Genomic DNA, 15,303 nt, shown 5'->3' with positions numbered 1-15,303 from the left:
TTCCTGTTTCATGTTTTTTAAATAATAAAATGTTAAAGGGGTACCTGTTCATCAACAATAGGTTTTAATTTTCATGAATTTATGCAAAATTAGTTTAGATTTTTAATAAACGTAATTTCTTTCAGAAAATAACGAAATTTTATATTTTTTTGTAAAAAATAAGTAAATAGGTATTAATAAGTAATACTATATATAAAACCAATTATTTAGAGTTTTTTTCTTGCTTTTTTCAGTTCTGTATGTTTTCTTACTGTCTTTTACATCTAACGTGGTAAGGAGTTACAGTAAAAAATACAAATTATCTTTGTTATTCAAGAATTTTATTTAAGGAGTTTATGCTATTGACTTCGTCAGATAAGACGAAAAAATTTCGTCATTTTCGAAGTTCCCGCAGTATACCTCTCGAAAACAGATATATCATAGGCATAACATAATATCCATACTGTAAAATTGCATGCATAAGATTACACGTAAAGGGGGCAATAAATTAAACAAATGACCGTGTAAAACCAGCACTTGGCTACCGAGCGCGCAGTAAAAGAAAGTAACTAAACTCGGCACATATTTGTCAGCAAAAACAATTCCACCGCACAAAAAAGTGCAGATTATTACATCGAACCCGTCACCGGGGAAATGTAATAGCTAGCACTTTGCCATCAATTTGGCAAGCCGCTACTTTCGCGCCGCGTGAGGATAAATAATGATTCGTGATTTACGGCCGGTTTGACAAGTTTTTTCCCAGCGGAAGATGAAGTAGGGCGAAACTGTAACGCCATTAAAATATATACATGTTTAATCGGTTGCGTAATCAAATTACTCGGTGCGATATAAGCTAATGTAAGGAGAATCCAAGACGGATGAGCTGATGAAATGGGTACATTATTATCAAATGTGTGGTACAAAAACGGGAGCACCAAATCGGGAGAAATACAGAATTTCTAGAATAATTTAAGCAAGAATATTACATCGGTACGTATTCTAAATTTCCTTGTCTCGACTTTCAAAAGATCTCGTTCATGATGTATTAAAACAAAGATGGAGTATCTACATTGATTCCAATATAAACTAACGATAACAGATTAATAGGATTGTTGCAATCGATTTCTTTTCATGTTCCCGACCGTGTCACCAGGGATGCTATTCTGAGCCACTCTTGTGGCACGAGAAAACAGTTTTTCTCGTGTATTTTGTAAGTAAATATACGAGATAATACGGCCGCGAGAGCGTTTAGAATACCAGCCCAGAAGTCAAATGATATTCATAAAATTTTCTAAGAACAACTTTAGTTTTTATGCCCCAATGTCCAGAATGTGTAGATTAGTCAATTCGTCACGCAACTTGGAAGTCTTTAGAATAGATCTTCCGTAGTTCTCGTCGCCACTAAAACATTGTGGGGTGAAGATGGATTGGCATGGGTTAGATCGAAGTCTTATTATTATTATTATATTTAAATAATTTATATAGCGCCATTTTTGTGAAAATTACGTCAAGGGCGCCGTACAATAAATAAACATCCCAGAACGTCACGGCAGCTACAGAGCGCATGGACTGTTGGGATTATAGTTCCTCGTTTCCAAATGGTAAATTACAATTATAACATATAGGAGCTAGATCACAGCACGTCTTGCAGCTACAGAGCGCATGAACAGTAAGAAATTTAGCCCCGAATTACATATTTTCTTTTTATTTGACAATAAAGTTTACAGTTTTAATGATATTTTAAAAAAACATGTTTTTAAAAATAGAAGTTGGATTACAACGCATAAGTCTTGCAGCTACTGAGCGCATAGACGGTTGGAATTTTAGACCACATTTACAAAATTTAGGTATTTGATAGTTGATAACATTTACCTATTGAAGCTAGATTACCAATCATCTTGCAGCTATAAAGCGCATGGACGAGATGAATTCCAGCAAATTAAAATTATATTAATAATTTTACTAAAACAAACATTTGTATGTTGATCGTGTTTTTAAATATATTATAATATATATTTTAATGTGCCGAGGACACTTACCAATATATTTAAAAAGTATTTTTACATGTTCTACATATATATCATCGATACCTTGAGATTTATGACTTTAATTCAGATTTCTTTAAAACGCCTTTAGTTGAATTTAAGGAGAAACGATACAATAAAAAAAATACATTCTTTTAAAATAATGAGGATGGAAAATTATATTTTTTTCTATAAAACACAAAAAATCTATACAAAATAGCAAAACCGATAATCTGATAAGCTATGCCGATGTCAAACTACGAGAAATACAGAATAACGGAGAGCAATAGACTTAACATTCACCAAGAGACGCTGTCTTCTGGACACTGAAGATGATTTCAATTTTTTTACTTTGGATATCAAATTATTTCGCACCAAAACTAAAATGTTTATGGAAAAACCAATGAAATCAAGGATACGCGTAGTTGGCCAGTATGTACCTAAAAGGACAACTCGGCAAACCTACCAATACTGTGGCAACAATACTTCGACATCGGTAAAAATCCAGTCATCAATAGACTTCACTCTCTAGGCAATAAGTACCAGGACGTTGGTGACTCATTTCACATGAAATTTAGTACATATAGAACGGCTCTTCTTCTTTATTTCATTGGTAATAGTTCTAGTTAAATATTTGTTACTATTGTTAAGAATTGTTTTAAACTTCTTTATTAGTGTTTTTTTTTCTTTTTTCGTTTCTTTTCTTGAATTAATACAAAATAATAAGTACAAAATATTTCTCTTCATCATTTTTTTTACATCATTTATATTTTAATACATAAATATATACTATTTACCTAAGTATTAGTTTTAAATAATAATACATATATTTTTTATTTTTTTAAAAATGTTATTCAAAATGGTTTTCTTAGTTTTTTTTTAACTGGTTCAAAGTATTTCTTATACCAAATTATCTTTTTTTTATCGATAATTCTATAACTGGTAATATTTCATTCTTTTATATGGTTTATATTTTTTAGACTTTCTTAATTTGTTAATTAATAATATTGTTTTAAATGCTCGGTATTACTTATGCTTACATGTATGTATATTTAATTGTATTTGTAACTAATATGTAAAAGGCATTAAGTGCCGTTTATTTCAATAAAATAATGTTTTCAGTTTCAGCGGGGTAAGATGACCGGTTACTGGTTACTGGCCAGTCATATGATAACACGAGGTGTTAATGGACGGTGTTCGTTAATATGGAAAATACAAACCGCGCGGCGCAGCGTATTGCGTTTCCCTCGCCACCACAAGTTACAGTCAACAGAACCCACAATCGTGATTATCAGCTGCAATCTCGCGGCAGGGGGTAATAAAAATACTAAGATTACATTCGTTAACTAATTCGACAAATATATATGTACGAGTAATGATATTATGTGGATGTAAAAAGCGGAACTAACGTCAACCGTGCCTGGTGTTTGGTTAATTCCGCTCGCGTAGTTATGCGAGAATCCTGGAGTCGAAATGCCAGATCCCATTAAAAAAAGGAACTCGTAATAATTAATAGCTGTGAAATGAATTTGGTCACGAGTGACTGAAAAGATCGGTTGTCGGATTGGCAGGTTATAATTACTTTATCAAGGAAGACTTTTTTATTCGTTCAGTTCATGTCGGTTATCGAGAGCCAGTGACCACGTGATTTTTCTGTATTTCACTGCCTTCGCTTCGTTTTTTGTCCGCAATTGTTTAATTAACGCAATACATTTTATGCTCGTTTTTTAATTCAGCAACATGAATTTAGTAATATCAACGCAAAATGAACAAAAAATGTCGTTTCATTCCGTTCAAAGCTTCGCTGTACATTTCACGGACAGTGTATGCTTGTAATGCCGTATTAAATAGACTTCATGAACTCGGCAATAGTTACTCCCACGTATCTGATATATTTAGTGTAGGGTATTTTTTCTATAGAACAAACCTTTTGAACTTTTTAAAGATGGTGAATGGTAATTATATTTATTTATTCATGCATTTCATAATATTCACAGTTTTTTGTTCACTTTGCCCAGCTGTATGAAACAGTACTTATGATTTTCTCGTTATATTACTGTAGAATGTTTTGTTATTTAAACTTTTTACTAAATATGTTTTATATTTTTAGGTTAATTTTTTAAATATAAATCTTTTATAATTATTAGGTTTAATTTTTTTTTATAAATCTTGGGTATAAGAAAATTATGTTTTTTATTATTTTTTCTTTTTAATTAAGCCAAATATGTAGTATTATAAATGTTTGTAAAAGGCAGATATACCGTTTATGTTAAAAAAATAAAAATAAAATAAATAAGACAGGCTAGCGAAACTGGATACTTATTGGTATTTTTATTCAATATTTATGTATTATATTTTAGGACACTTATACCACATATTACCAAAATATATTTCTGTTGAGAGTTAAAATGCCGATATCATTTCAATGAAAAATGCATAAATTCGATAAGTACGACCGTTATAGACTTAAATAATTATGAAATATTATACAAACACATATGCGCATGGGAAGCGAAAATTTGATTAAACTCATAACATGTTATGATAAAATATACAAATCAATCTTAGTTTTTTTAAGAAGAGAATAAAAAACCAACGCCTGTTTATGTTAATATTATACACTTGATAAAAATGCTTACTGGTCACAGGTATCTAGATTTAATCAAAATATATTTTTACTCAGGAGACTGTAGGGTCACATTTATTCCGCGTTACTCTCCCTTTTCAATGAAACAAGTTTGAATCTCGATTTGACACGAAAGTTTTTGCTTACTAATGTTTATTTTTTAACACAGTTGAAATATTTTGATTATTATAAAATTATAAATCAACTTATCAATGAAACTTCTTGGTTTAGTTTTACTTTTTTTTTCCACCTTTTAAATAATAAAAGCTTTATCCCAATTTCGGTCCAAAAACTCCCAAAAATGAACTGTTTAGCAAACTAGTTGTAAACATATATCAAGTTAATATTTGAAGCACTAACTTTGTGGTTATTCATTATAATAAAATAAATAAAACAACTTTGTTTTTAACCACTATTTTTTATTTTTCACCGACCGGTTTCAAAGCAAACAAGCTTCTTTGTCAAGGTTTACGTAACTAATGAATTGATTCCTTTTTATTTTATTTCTATCATGTTCACTAAATACTACACGTGGACCCAATAAATCAAGTGTTTTTTTCGACACAACTAATAATATAGGAACATTGTTAAAAAATCACAAAGACAAAGGCCATAAATATAATAAATCTGGAATATACCAATTAAGTTGTAATGATTGCGATTCAATCTACATTGGAAAAACTGAAAGAAACTTTAATATTAGAGTAAAAGAACACTTAAGATGCTTAAATAATAATAATTTTTCTGAATTCGCAAATCATCTGATAGAAAATAATCGTAACTTCAATAAAGACACTGGATTAAAAGTACTTCATGTTGAAAATAAAATATTAAAATTAGACAACTTAGAAATCTTAGAAATTAAAAAAGCGATTCATAATAAGAAAACAATAATTAATATCCAAATAAACAATATTTCTTTTAGTCCTCTCCTGGCTTACTTCGAAAATAAGAATATCAAATTACCACCCGTGTAAGAAAAAACCACTTGATTTATTGGGTCCACGTGTAGTATTTAGTGAACATGATAGAAATAAAATAAAAAGGAATCAATTAATTAGTTACGTAAACCTTGACAAAGGAGCTTGTTTGCTTTGAAACCGGTGGGTGAAAAATAAAAATTAGTGGTTAAAAACAAAGTTGTTTCATTTATTTTATTAGTTGTAAACATTCATGTTTCTGTCCCCTGTTAAAATACTTATTTGATCTTATCTCCAAAATATGTTAAGAATAGTATAAAAACTGTAAATGTTGTAAACAATTCACCAGTCTTGAAGATGCCTACTTAGGCGAAAGCGCTCGTTGGTTAAAATAATAAAAAGTAAAACTAAACTAAAAAGTTTCATTGTTAAGTTTATTTATAATTTTATCATAATCATTAACTATGGAGTTTTATCAAGAAATATAATCAAAAAACATCGAAATATTTTTATGTTTTATAATCATGGGTAGACACTTGTAGAAAGTAAAGATAAAAAAAAATAAAAAAATCGATTGCTATGTACGGATATATTGTAACGTTACGACATTTTGTAAGAAACTTGGAAGTGGACAAAAAAATGGCTTTACTAAAAAAAATATTGTTGCAAATTTCACTATTTTTCGAATCGGCTGTTTCTATACAGATAAATTTGTGACGCAAACACGGCAATATGATATTCTTATCCTTTTGCCACATTCTTTTATTTAATAAATAATGATTATTATTAATATTCATGATCGAAAATTCTTACATTAAAAACAAAAATATATATTTCAATACCGGCATTTAATAATGGCATCAATTGCCAGGAGGTATTGAAATAAAATAATGATCGAAACGCTAATGCTTCAAACATAAATAAGCTCTAATCATCCCATAGACCACTATAGAAATAATGTTAAAACCACTATTGAGCAGCTGATTATAATTATAAGTACGCCATTGTCATGACGAGTGATAAAAACCACAACGATCCATTTATCGGTTATATTATTGAACGAGAATAATGATCGGCTGATAAATTATTGTAATTAGTCATGGAAGAAGTTGCGTTGTGCTGTTTAAATCTTTACAAATACAAATTTACCTGCCAAAGAATTAATGATTGAATGTATTAAACATTCACATAAATCATTATTAAATTAATAATAAGATAAAAGATCCGTCGCAACAATTGATTCATTAAACAAGTTAAAAAAGAACTGCGCAAGATTCAAAAGTTATCAGAATAAGTTATATGGCATATTTGAAACCTTTTGATTGACATAAATCAATACTGTGAGAAATTTTGTCAATTTTAAATGGTTTTATATTATTTAATATCATAATTAATTAGGTTTCGTATTATTCAATATTAAAAGTACTATAAATTTGTTGATTACAAGACCACTGTACTGGAATTATACGCGATAAACGGTTAAGCGTATCGTGGTGGACAGCTACCAAATAGCAAATCCGCAACAACCTGATAAAAAAAATTACAATTTTGATTTTTTAAAAAGAAAGGTCAATGTTTTTAATTTTTCTTGGTTTAAAAAGGTATTTAATTATAATCCAAGCTTGAGATATAGTCAATTATATAATATTACACATTATTATGTATAATCAAAGTAAGATATAGTACCTACATTTAAAAAAAATAAATTATTAATGAATTTCATAAAAGGTACATGTTTTTTAAAAATTCTATACATATTTACTTTTACACATCTAGTAAATGTTATCACTGTAACTCTCCAAAAAATAGACTGACTCTTGTGCTTGGAGAATGACTTACATTGGTGTAGTTTATTTATAAGAGTTTATATAATTTTAAATACGAGTACATGAAAAAAAAAACATAGGAAATATAAAGAAAAAACATAAAACAATAGTATATTCATACTAATTAAAATTTAATGTAGTTTTTACACGTGTTCAAAAAATTTCTTTGGATTTACTTTAAATTTATTTATTGATATATTATTTTTAATAGTTTTTAGTTCATTGGGAAGATTATTATAATTTTTTACACCTTTAAAGATAAAGCTATTTTGACCATGACTTGTGTGGAGTTTAAATATTATGTTGGTATCTGAGTGACTTATTCATCTCAAATTATTTATTTTTTTCTTTTTTATAAATTTGTATAATAGAATTTACTTTGTAAAGAGTGTCTACTGTATGAACCTTAAATATTTTACATATTTACATACTTAAAAAAAGTCCTCATTTATCAATGAGTTTTTTCCACGTCACGGAAGATTTTTTTTAGCTCATGCATCAAGTGACCTGTGATTTTGTGGAGATGATAATCTCTTTCAACAAGAAGTAGGGGTGATAGGTCACGTCTGAAGCTAAATAATGAATCCCTTCAGAATCGCGGGAGAGGACGAGGGTACAAGAGGCCCTTTTGAGAACCGGAGAGCGAAATGGTCCACCGTATCGAAAATCTTTTCAAATTTAAGTCTAACGGGAAGAAATTGAATGGGTGTCGTTTCTTTCGGATATAGGGGGAATCAACACGCTTGAATCCCCTCATTCTGATACGACATCAGAAACAAATATTATGACTATTGCTGGGTGAACGGTGATAGGTTTGATGTGTAGCTTAAAAATACTTTGTGGTTTCATTAAGAATGATGTGTAAATGTGGGAAGAGACTGTGAAAGCGATAACTCTTAAATCAGCGCAAAAGTAAAACTCATTGATAGTGATTAATAAACCGTCATAAACCGAATAATTGTATGATTAGAAATACTCCAAACTTCTGAGTTTTGAGAGGAAAATATCAGGTAGAAGCGGTTCGATTACATAACTGACATTAAAGTTCGAGAACGGACACAGAAGCCTCCAAATAATAATAATATTTGGCTGATTTATAAAGCGCCATTTTTGTAAAAAATCACCTCAAGGGCGCTTTACAATTGTATCCTTAAACTTACATTCTTACTAAACTAAAGTGATATATTATATATTATTAATATTCAAAGCATTAACTTTGTGGTCCAACATTTTAATATTATGTTAATAAAATTTGTATAAAACCACTCACCGACTTATCTGTCTACCGGTTTCGAGACGTAACCCGTCTCTTCGTCAGGACAACAATTATATATTATATTTCCAGATTTAAAATTGAGGGTATGATAGTCTAAAGAAGTGGTATTTTAGCTGGGATCTGAACTGGCTGGGACTGTCGATGATTCGTAAGTTTGAAGGCAATTGGTTCCAGGCAGAGGGGCCGGCAGCGGCAAAAGCACGATCTCCAAATCTAGTGTTTGGGGAGCGCCGGATTTCGACAAGTTTTCCTCTTCCTAAATCAAATGCTGACCTAAGGAGTAGATTTTCTTTGACATGTATTTTCCCTAATACAAAGGTCCGATAGGTATTACTAAACGAGCGTTTTGGGGGTGCGGCGGTGAAACTGGCTTGGACACGTCCTGCGGATACTTAGGAGAGCCTTGACTAAAGTTGTCTCTTCTTCACATCTGCGGGCTCCCGCCCTCCCTTAAGGCCGTCAATGAGGATCTTTCGACTTTATTCGGCGCAACTAAAGAACGCGGGATTGGCGTGGGAGTTGAATAGTGCCGGCTAACGATAAGGTTACTTGGAGGCGCCCGGTGATGTCCGCATGCTCCACTCGGGAGCGTATGTGGAAAAAAGTAAGATATAAGACAAATTAATGTTTTAACTCGTACAAAGCTAAACCCCGACTAATAAACACTCACATAACACAAACTCAAACAGTCAATTTCGAAATGGCAATCGGAAATATGATAAATTGAATTTGGTAACTTTACATAGTTGATTTAATATTATAAACCGTAACTTATTCGGATTTTGTATTTTAGTATAAACTATTTTCTCTAAATTAATTAGCGGATGTAATTATGATAATCAATATTGTATTAGAAAAACATTCCTATTCCTTTCCTTTCAACTGATGACCGATGGATGGGCGGGAACTACACAAGAAGCAGAATCTGGATGAAAAGCCTGGATCACAGATTCGGTGATATTTTTTCATTTTTATTTTTTCATCTTATCCCATCATGCTAGTTTAGTAAGGTCTAATTAGGAGGATTCTTTGATCGTTAAAAGTAATTGGAATATTATTGTAAAAAAAAAAATTAAAAAATTTAATAAAAAGATATTTTATTGATAATTGTGGGTAGAGAATTAATTATTTTATTGAATACTAAAATGCAAACCATTTAATAATGTAGGTAACCATTATTTAAATTCTCACTAGCGAAGGTGAATATATATTTTTGCAACATGTTGTTTCTGAAGGTAGATGATACATTTGATCTTATTGGCGGCCTCCGTGGTGTAGTGGTCAAGACGCTTGACTCACGCACGGAAGGTTCAGGGTTCGATTCCCGGTGAGTACACAAAAATTAAAATGTGATTTTTCTCAAGCCTGATTATTCTATAACGTAATTCACCACTGTAATTGGGCCTTCTGGCCTGTTGTGGTGCAAAAAAAAATTGAATGAAAAAAAAAAAAAGAAATTAAAATTAACGCCTAGTTTGGAAATTCATAGTAGAACGTAATTCTTAAAAAAAAACTTGCTGCAAATGAACACGCACATGCCACAAACAAGCACTACCAGACTTTTAAAAGCCTTCATTCATTTTATCAGTGGAAGTTCTAACTAAACACATATCCTAACTAGAAAACGTTGACACACTATAAATTAAAGACAGAATATTACTTCACAGTAAAGGTTGTGTTGAGTTCCAGGCAGTTTCACCTTAGGAAGCCTGAAATTACCTCCACTTTTCGTTCCATAACTGTGGAAATCTTTATTGTATTGTATACTTTTATCATGTGCCCAGGAAGCAGCCTGCTTTTAAACTTATTAATAAAAGTCAGAATATTGAATAGAATTATCTTTTTGATATCCAGGATGTTTAATTTCTCTAACATAAATTTAATCCTTGTATCGAAAGGTTAAAGAAATTTGAGTAAACTTACACTAATATAAATGTTAGAATTGAGAATAAATTTAATAGTCATAGAAAACAGACAATAGGTACTCGTGAAAACAAAAACTTTATAGATCTGTAGATTTGTTCAGTCGGCGCAGTGTGGCGCCAGATGTATTCAAGTACAAGACAGCAACCGAAGAGCATGCGATATAAATTTATAGATAGCCAAATGCAACATATCCCCTCTACTCTTGCACATGTTTCCATCACGTATAGCCAATACTCGCTTCTTTACTCATAGCTATTTCATGAAGGAGATACTAAACTTCAGAAGAGCGGAGGTAGACTAGAACATATTTTGGAAGACGCTTGACCGCGACACCCGTGTTAAAATGGGTAATATTGCAAATGTGGGGTATGTTATTGTCTATTTTCAGTGATTTTATTAGATTCACTCGGTTGTTTTGGTAATACAAGCTGTTTTTATTTGTTACTAGGAAAAGATTTATAAAAAAATAATTCAAAGCAAAATATATTTTTATTAATTGAGAAATAAAACAAACCGTTGACAATTAAAATATTATTAAAATATCTATACCGCGATTTTTTTTTGCACATTATATGTCAATATCTTACGAACATATACAACAAAGTAGAAATTTCAATGCAGTTACGCTACTTGGAAGAATACTCACTATTACGTTAATTAAAACACAGATTTTTATTTTTTTTAAATAAAAAATAGGAAAAATAATTGATGTTTCAATGCGAAAAACCCAAAATTTCATACATAAAAAATGTTACGCATGAAATGTAAATGATTTTTTTAAGTCAAAGTTAGGAAAGTTATTTTTAAATGGGATCACTCAAAACGTCCAAAAAATGTACGAGGCATTGCGGCAACTCCTTTTCAAGCTTCTCTAAAGGTAATTTAGACGCTTTTTCAACTATTTATTCTTCACAGTTTGTTATAATACGTGCTACATCCATTCTACTACAACTTTTTGTTAATATTTAGCTTTGTAATTACTAATATACGAGTACATGTAGACTTAAAAACGCAAACAACAATCAGAAAGAGCAAACGTCAACTTTCAGTGTAGCGAGAAAGAAAAGGAGGAGGAATTCTAATTCTCGTAGAATACCACCGTGATTATTCCTAAAACCGTTTACACGTGGACAATACAATATTGTTTTGTCCCAGAACTCGACTATTGTCCACGTGTAAACAGCAATTTGTAGGACGAATATTTTTTTCGAGACATTGCCACGAAGACAGACAGACAGGCTATCTCCGCGGAACAATAATTACCCCCACCACCACGCGCGGACGCATCGCCATCGTGTGAACAAGCACGGAAAGGACCTTGTGACAGTAACGATATGCTTGACATAAACGTATCGCGCCCGCACATTGTTTCTGTATAAAACACTTGCAGATTTTAAATATTTTTTTAATAATTTAGTTCTTTCTTTAACAATTTCAATACATATTTTTTTATTTACAAAGTAAATCATATTTTTTAGAAATCGCTCGTAATAAACGCCGTCGTGTATTCATTGGTGTTCAGTTCAAAAAACTGCGGCCGAATTTACGTATTCAGTCGAGGCTGTGCACGGAGCTGGCACGAGATAAATTGTCATTTGGATTGTAATTTCCAGGTGTGAACCGCCATTTAATGTGTAAAACTCTAGTACAGTGACGGTTAACCTATGACACGCCGAGACATTTTGGGTGACCCGCGTCGTATACGGAAGAACTTCGCACAAGAACAACCGATGCGTTTTCTTCGTTTACTAGACTGATTTCATTTCTTTTTCATTAACAAGGGCTGCAAGAATTATTATAATATTATTCCTAGTTGAAACGGCACCCGAGTCAACGCAGGTTTTTTAGAATTTTGACACGCCGAGCTAAAAAGGTTACCCATCACTGTTCTAGTGTGTAATATAACTAAAAACAGTACCATAACACAGGCGGTCTACCGGTTATGTTAGATAAATGGCTTGGCATATGTTGTATCTGCAGTACTGTATTGCGATTTATGTTTAATCAGATTGCGTGGTTCGAATTAATTCAGTGACCAGCGCTGAAAGTGAACAGACACACTGAACACTGTTTCTCACAGCGAGGTTGGTCATGTACAAGTAACGATTGATCGAAGATAGAGGGATTAAATGGATATACTAGAATATATTTTTCATTAAGTTAAAAACACCTGAAGCTCTCACTATTAATCCTCAAATAAAAATAAAACTGCTTTTTTTTGTTCAAAAACCTTTTTTTATTTTAAAGTTATAAACAGTTACTATTTATAAAAAGGTACCTAGAAAATATATACCGAATCGTATGTTATTGTGCGTATTAAAATACATTTTAAAAATTAAATCGAAATAGACTTTTTCAAATGACAGAAGATATGCATGATAATATCGTCGCCGTTCAGCCAAAGTCACTAAGCCATAATATGCCATTCAAAGCGTAAAATTTAAGAGGCATAAGTCAGCAAAAAGTCAGTCAAAAGGCAGTTATTATTATTATTATGGATACCTTATAAAGCCCCATTTTCGCAATATAACACCTCAAGGGCGCTAACTACGAGGTTGGCTACATATTTATTCATTTATAATGCCCAAATAGCTTTTACATATACAGAGGTTATAAACAATTTACAAATATAAAATACAACTTAAAATGAAAATATATATCTATAAAAACAAATTAAAATACTAGAAACTCAATTATGATTCGATTTTTTAAAATAATAATAATATTACAGCAATACAACGGGCCGTAGGTACACGGGTCGAGAATTGCAAGCGAAAACCAAAACCGTCCGTTACACGTTTGTTGTTTAACTAATAACCTAACTAAAAACCAAACCAAAAATTTAGAACGGCAACGGGAAACCACTCTGGTCATCCTTTCCCGGGAATCACTCATGGCGAGTGGCGAGTACATCCAACAAGCGGTGTCCTGGCCTCGGAGAAGCACAGGACCGAGATGCTTTCGCTGTAGTGATCGCCAACGTCGGGGGGATCTGATACGGCACCACAAGAAGAAAAAGAGCTAAAAGGCTTCTCTAGAGAATTATTACTCAGAGCACTAGACCAAATTTTAGCCACCTTGCCCCATTAAAAAACCTTTCTGATATTTGAAAATGTATGAAGGAATTGCTTTGTTTACATCAAACTTTCAAAACTCAAAAATTTTCTTTAGTTCTCCGAATTTTCGAATAACGATTTCTCAAAATGTTTTTGGGGTAATGACATTTGCCTGAACTGCAACGATATGATTTTTTTACTATCTTTAGAATGAGTAAACACTATATAGTAAAAATCTAGTAATATATACTATTTTATTCTTACATTGTGTATTCATTACAACAGTACATAAGATATTCAATAAAATAGTAAAGTATCCCAAATTTCGTGAAACCAAAACCTCATTGTTTAGTTGGGATATAACATAATGGAGAGTGGAAGAATAGATATTGTTAAGAAATTAATAATCTAAGAGTATTTCAAAAAGTAGGTACCCTATACATGACTCATTTATCTTATTTTTCATTAAATCGCAGAATAGATAAATAGAAATTATCCTATAGTACCTACATGCATGTTACGGTTCGTGTTTTTCGTAATTTTTCATTCAGGTAATTAATGACCGTAGATAAAAACGTTTCCCAACCCAGTAAGTTGCTCTCTTGTGCAGCTGAATGTATGCAAAATGCAAATTACGAGCGCGCTGCAACCGGAGAACGTTTAATAAAAGTGCAGTCAAACATTTAAAGTCGTAAACTCAGTAGATGGAAGGAGCGCCCGCAAAGCCGATAGAAACCAGACAAGAATACAATTTATTCCAATAATAGCACAGTATGCTCTGAATAATCGAATATTACCACTAACTGCATGGCTTCCATATTTCCTACCCACTTAGCGACTAAACGAATCGAGTTTAGTCTACTCTCTGTTCATTATTACTAGAATTTCCAAATAGACAAACCAGCCGCGTGATATCCGAAAGGAAATGGCCCATTCCATGTGCCGCACTCATTAGATTTATTTATGCCAAGGAATAACCTAAACTATCGTCAATATTTACATTTCAATAACTATGAAGAAGCTACAGTACATCACAAAATCGATACCTTACAATCTAGAAGAATCATCGATGATACCGTTTTCCTTTATAAAATATGCAATAACAACATAGATTGCCCTCAACTGCTTGAGAAAATTAAAATTCGTATCCCTCAACGTACAACTCGGCTGCAACAATTATTTTATGTTGATGTTTCAAGCACGAATAATAATAAGAATGCATCTTTGCCCAGAATTGTAAATAATTATAACACGTTTTTTGCTGAAATAGATGTATATTTTCTCACTTTAAACAAATTTAAAGAAAATGCTAAACCCTAATTAAGAATAATAATTATTATTTAATCTAACTGTACCTACCGAATATTTAATTTTTGTGTACACTTTAGTATTGTAATTATTTCTTGTTTGAAAGAAGAAAGAAAGGAGGACTGATAGCTCCGTATTAATCCGTATGGATCCGCCAGCAAAAGGATTTTTTAGTACGAGTAAACAAAAAACTTTTTCTTTTATTTTTTTATTATTTCATTATTATTGTAATATTTTATTTATTTTTTACGTGTGGAATAATGCGGAGTGGCTATTTCAATGTATGCTTTTTTTCTTCTTTTTTTGACATTGTATTTAGTAATGTATAGAAAACTATAATTGGCCTATAATTTTGGTTTATT

The 15,303-nt window shown here is 31.5% G+C and overlaps 1 protein-coding gene across 1 annotated transcript in view; it reads right to left on the bottom strand.

Moving 5' to 3' along the window:
• Window positions 1–15,303, bottom strand: part of LOC148281955 (uncharacterized) — a 375,794-nt gene that overhangs the window by 323,809 nt on the left and 36,682 nt on the right. The window lies entirely within an intron of this gene.

This window comes from Micrasema longulum, unplaced genomic scaffold (genome assembly GCF_059751315.1).
Source record: "Micrasema longulum isolate JH-2025_06_02 unplaced genomic scaffold, ASM5975131v1 h1tg000389l, whole genome shotgun sequence".
Lineage (NCBI taxonomy): Eukaryota > Metazoa > Arthropoda > Insecta > Trichoptera > Brachycentridae > Micrasema > Micrasema longulum.
Note: the sequence above shows the minus strand (reverse complement) of the source record. Positions and strands in the feature narration are given on the sequence as shown.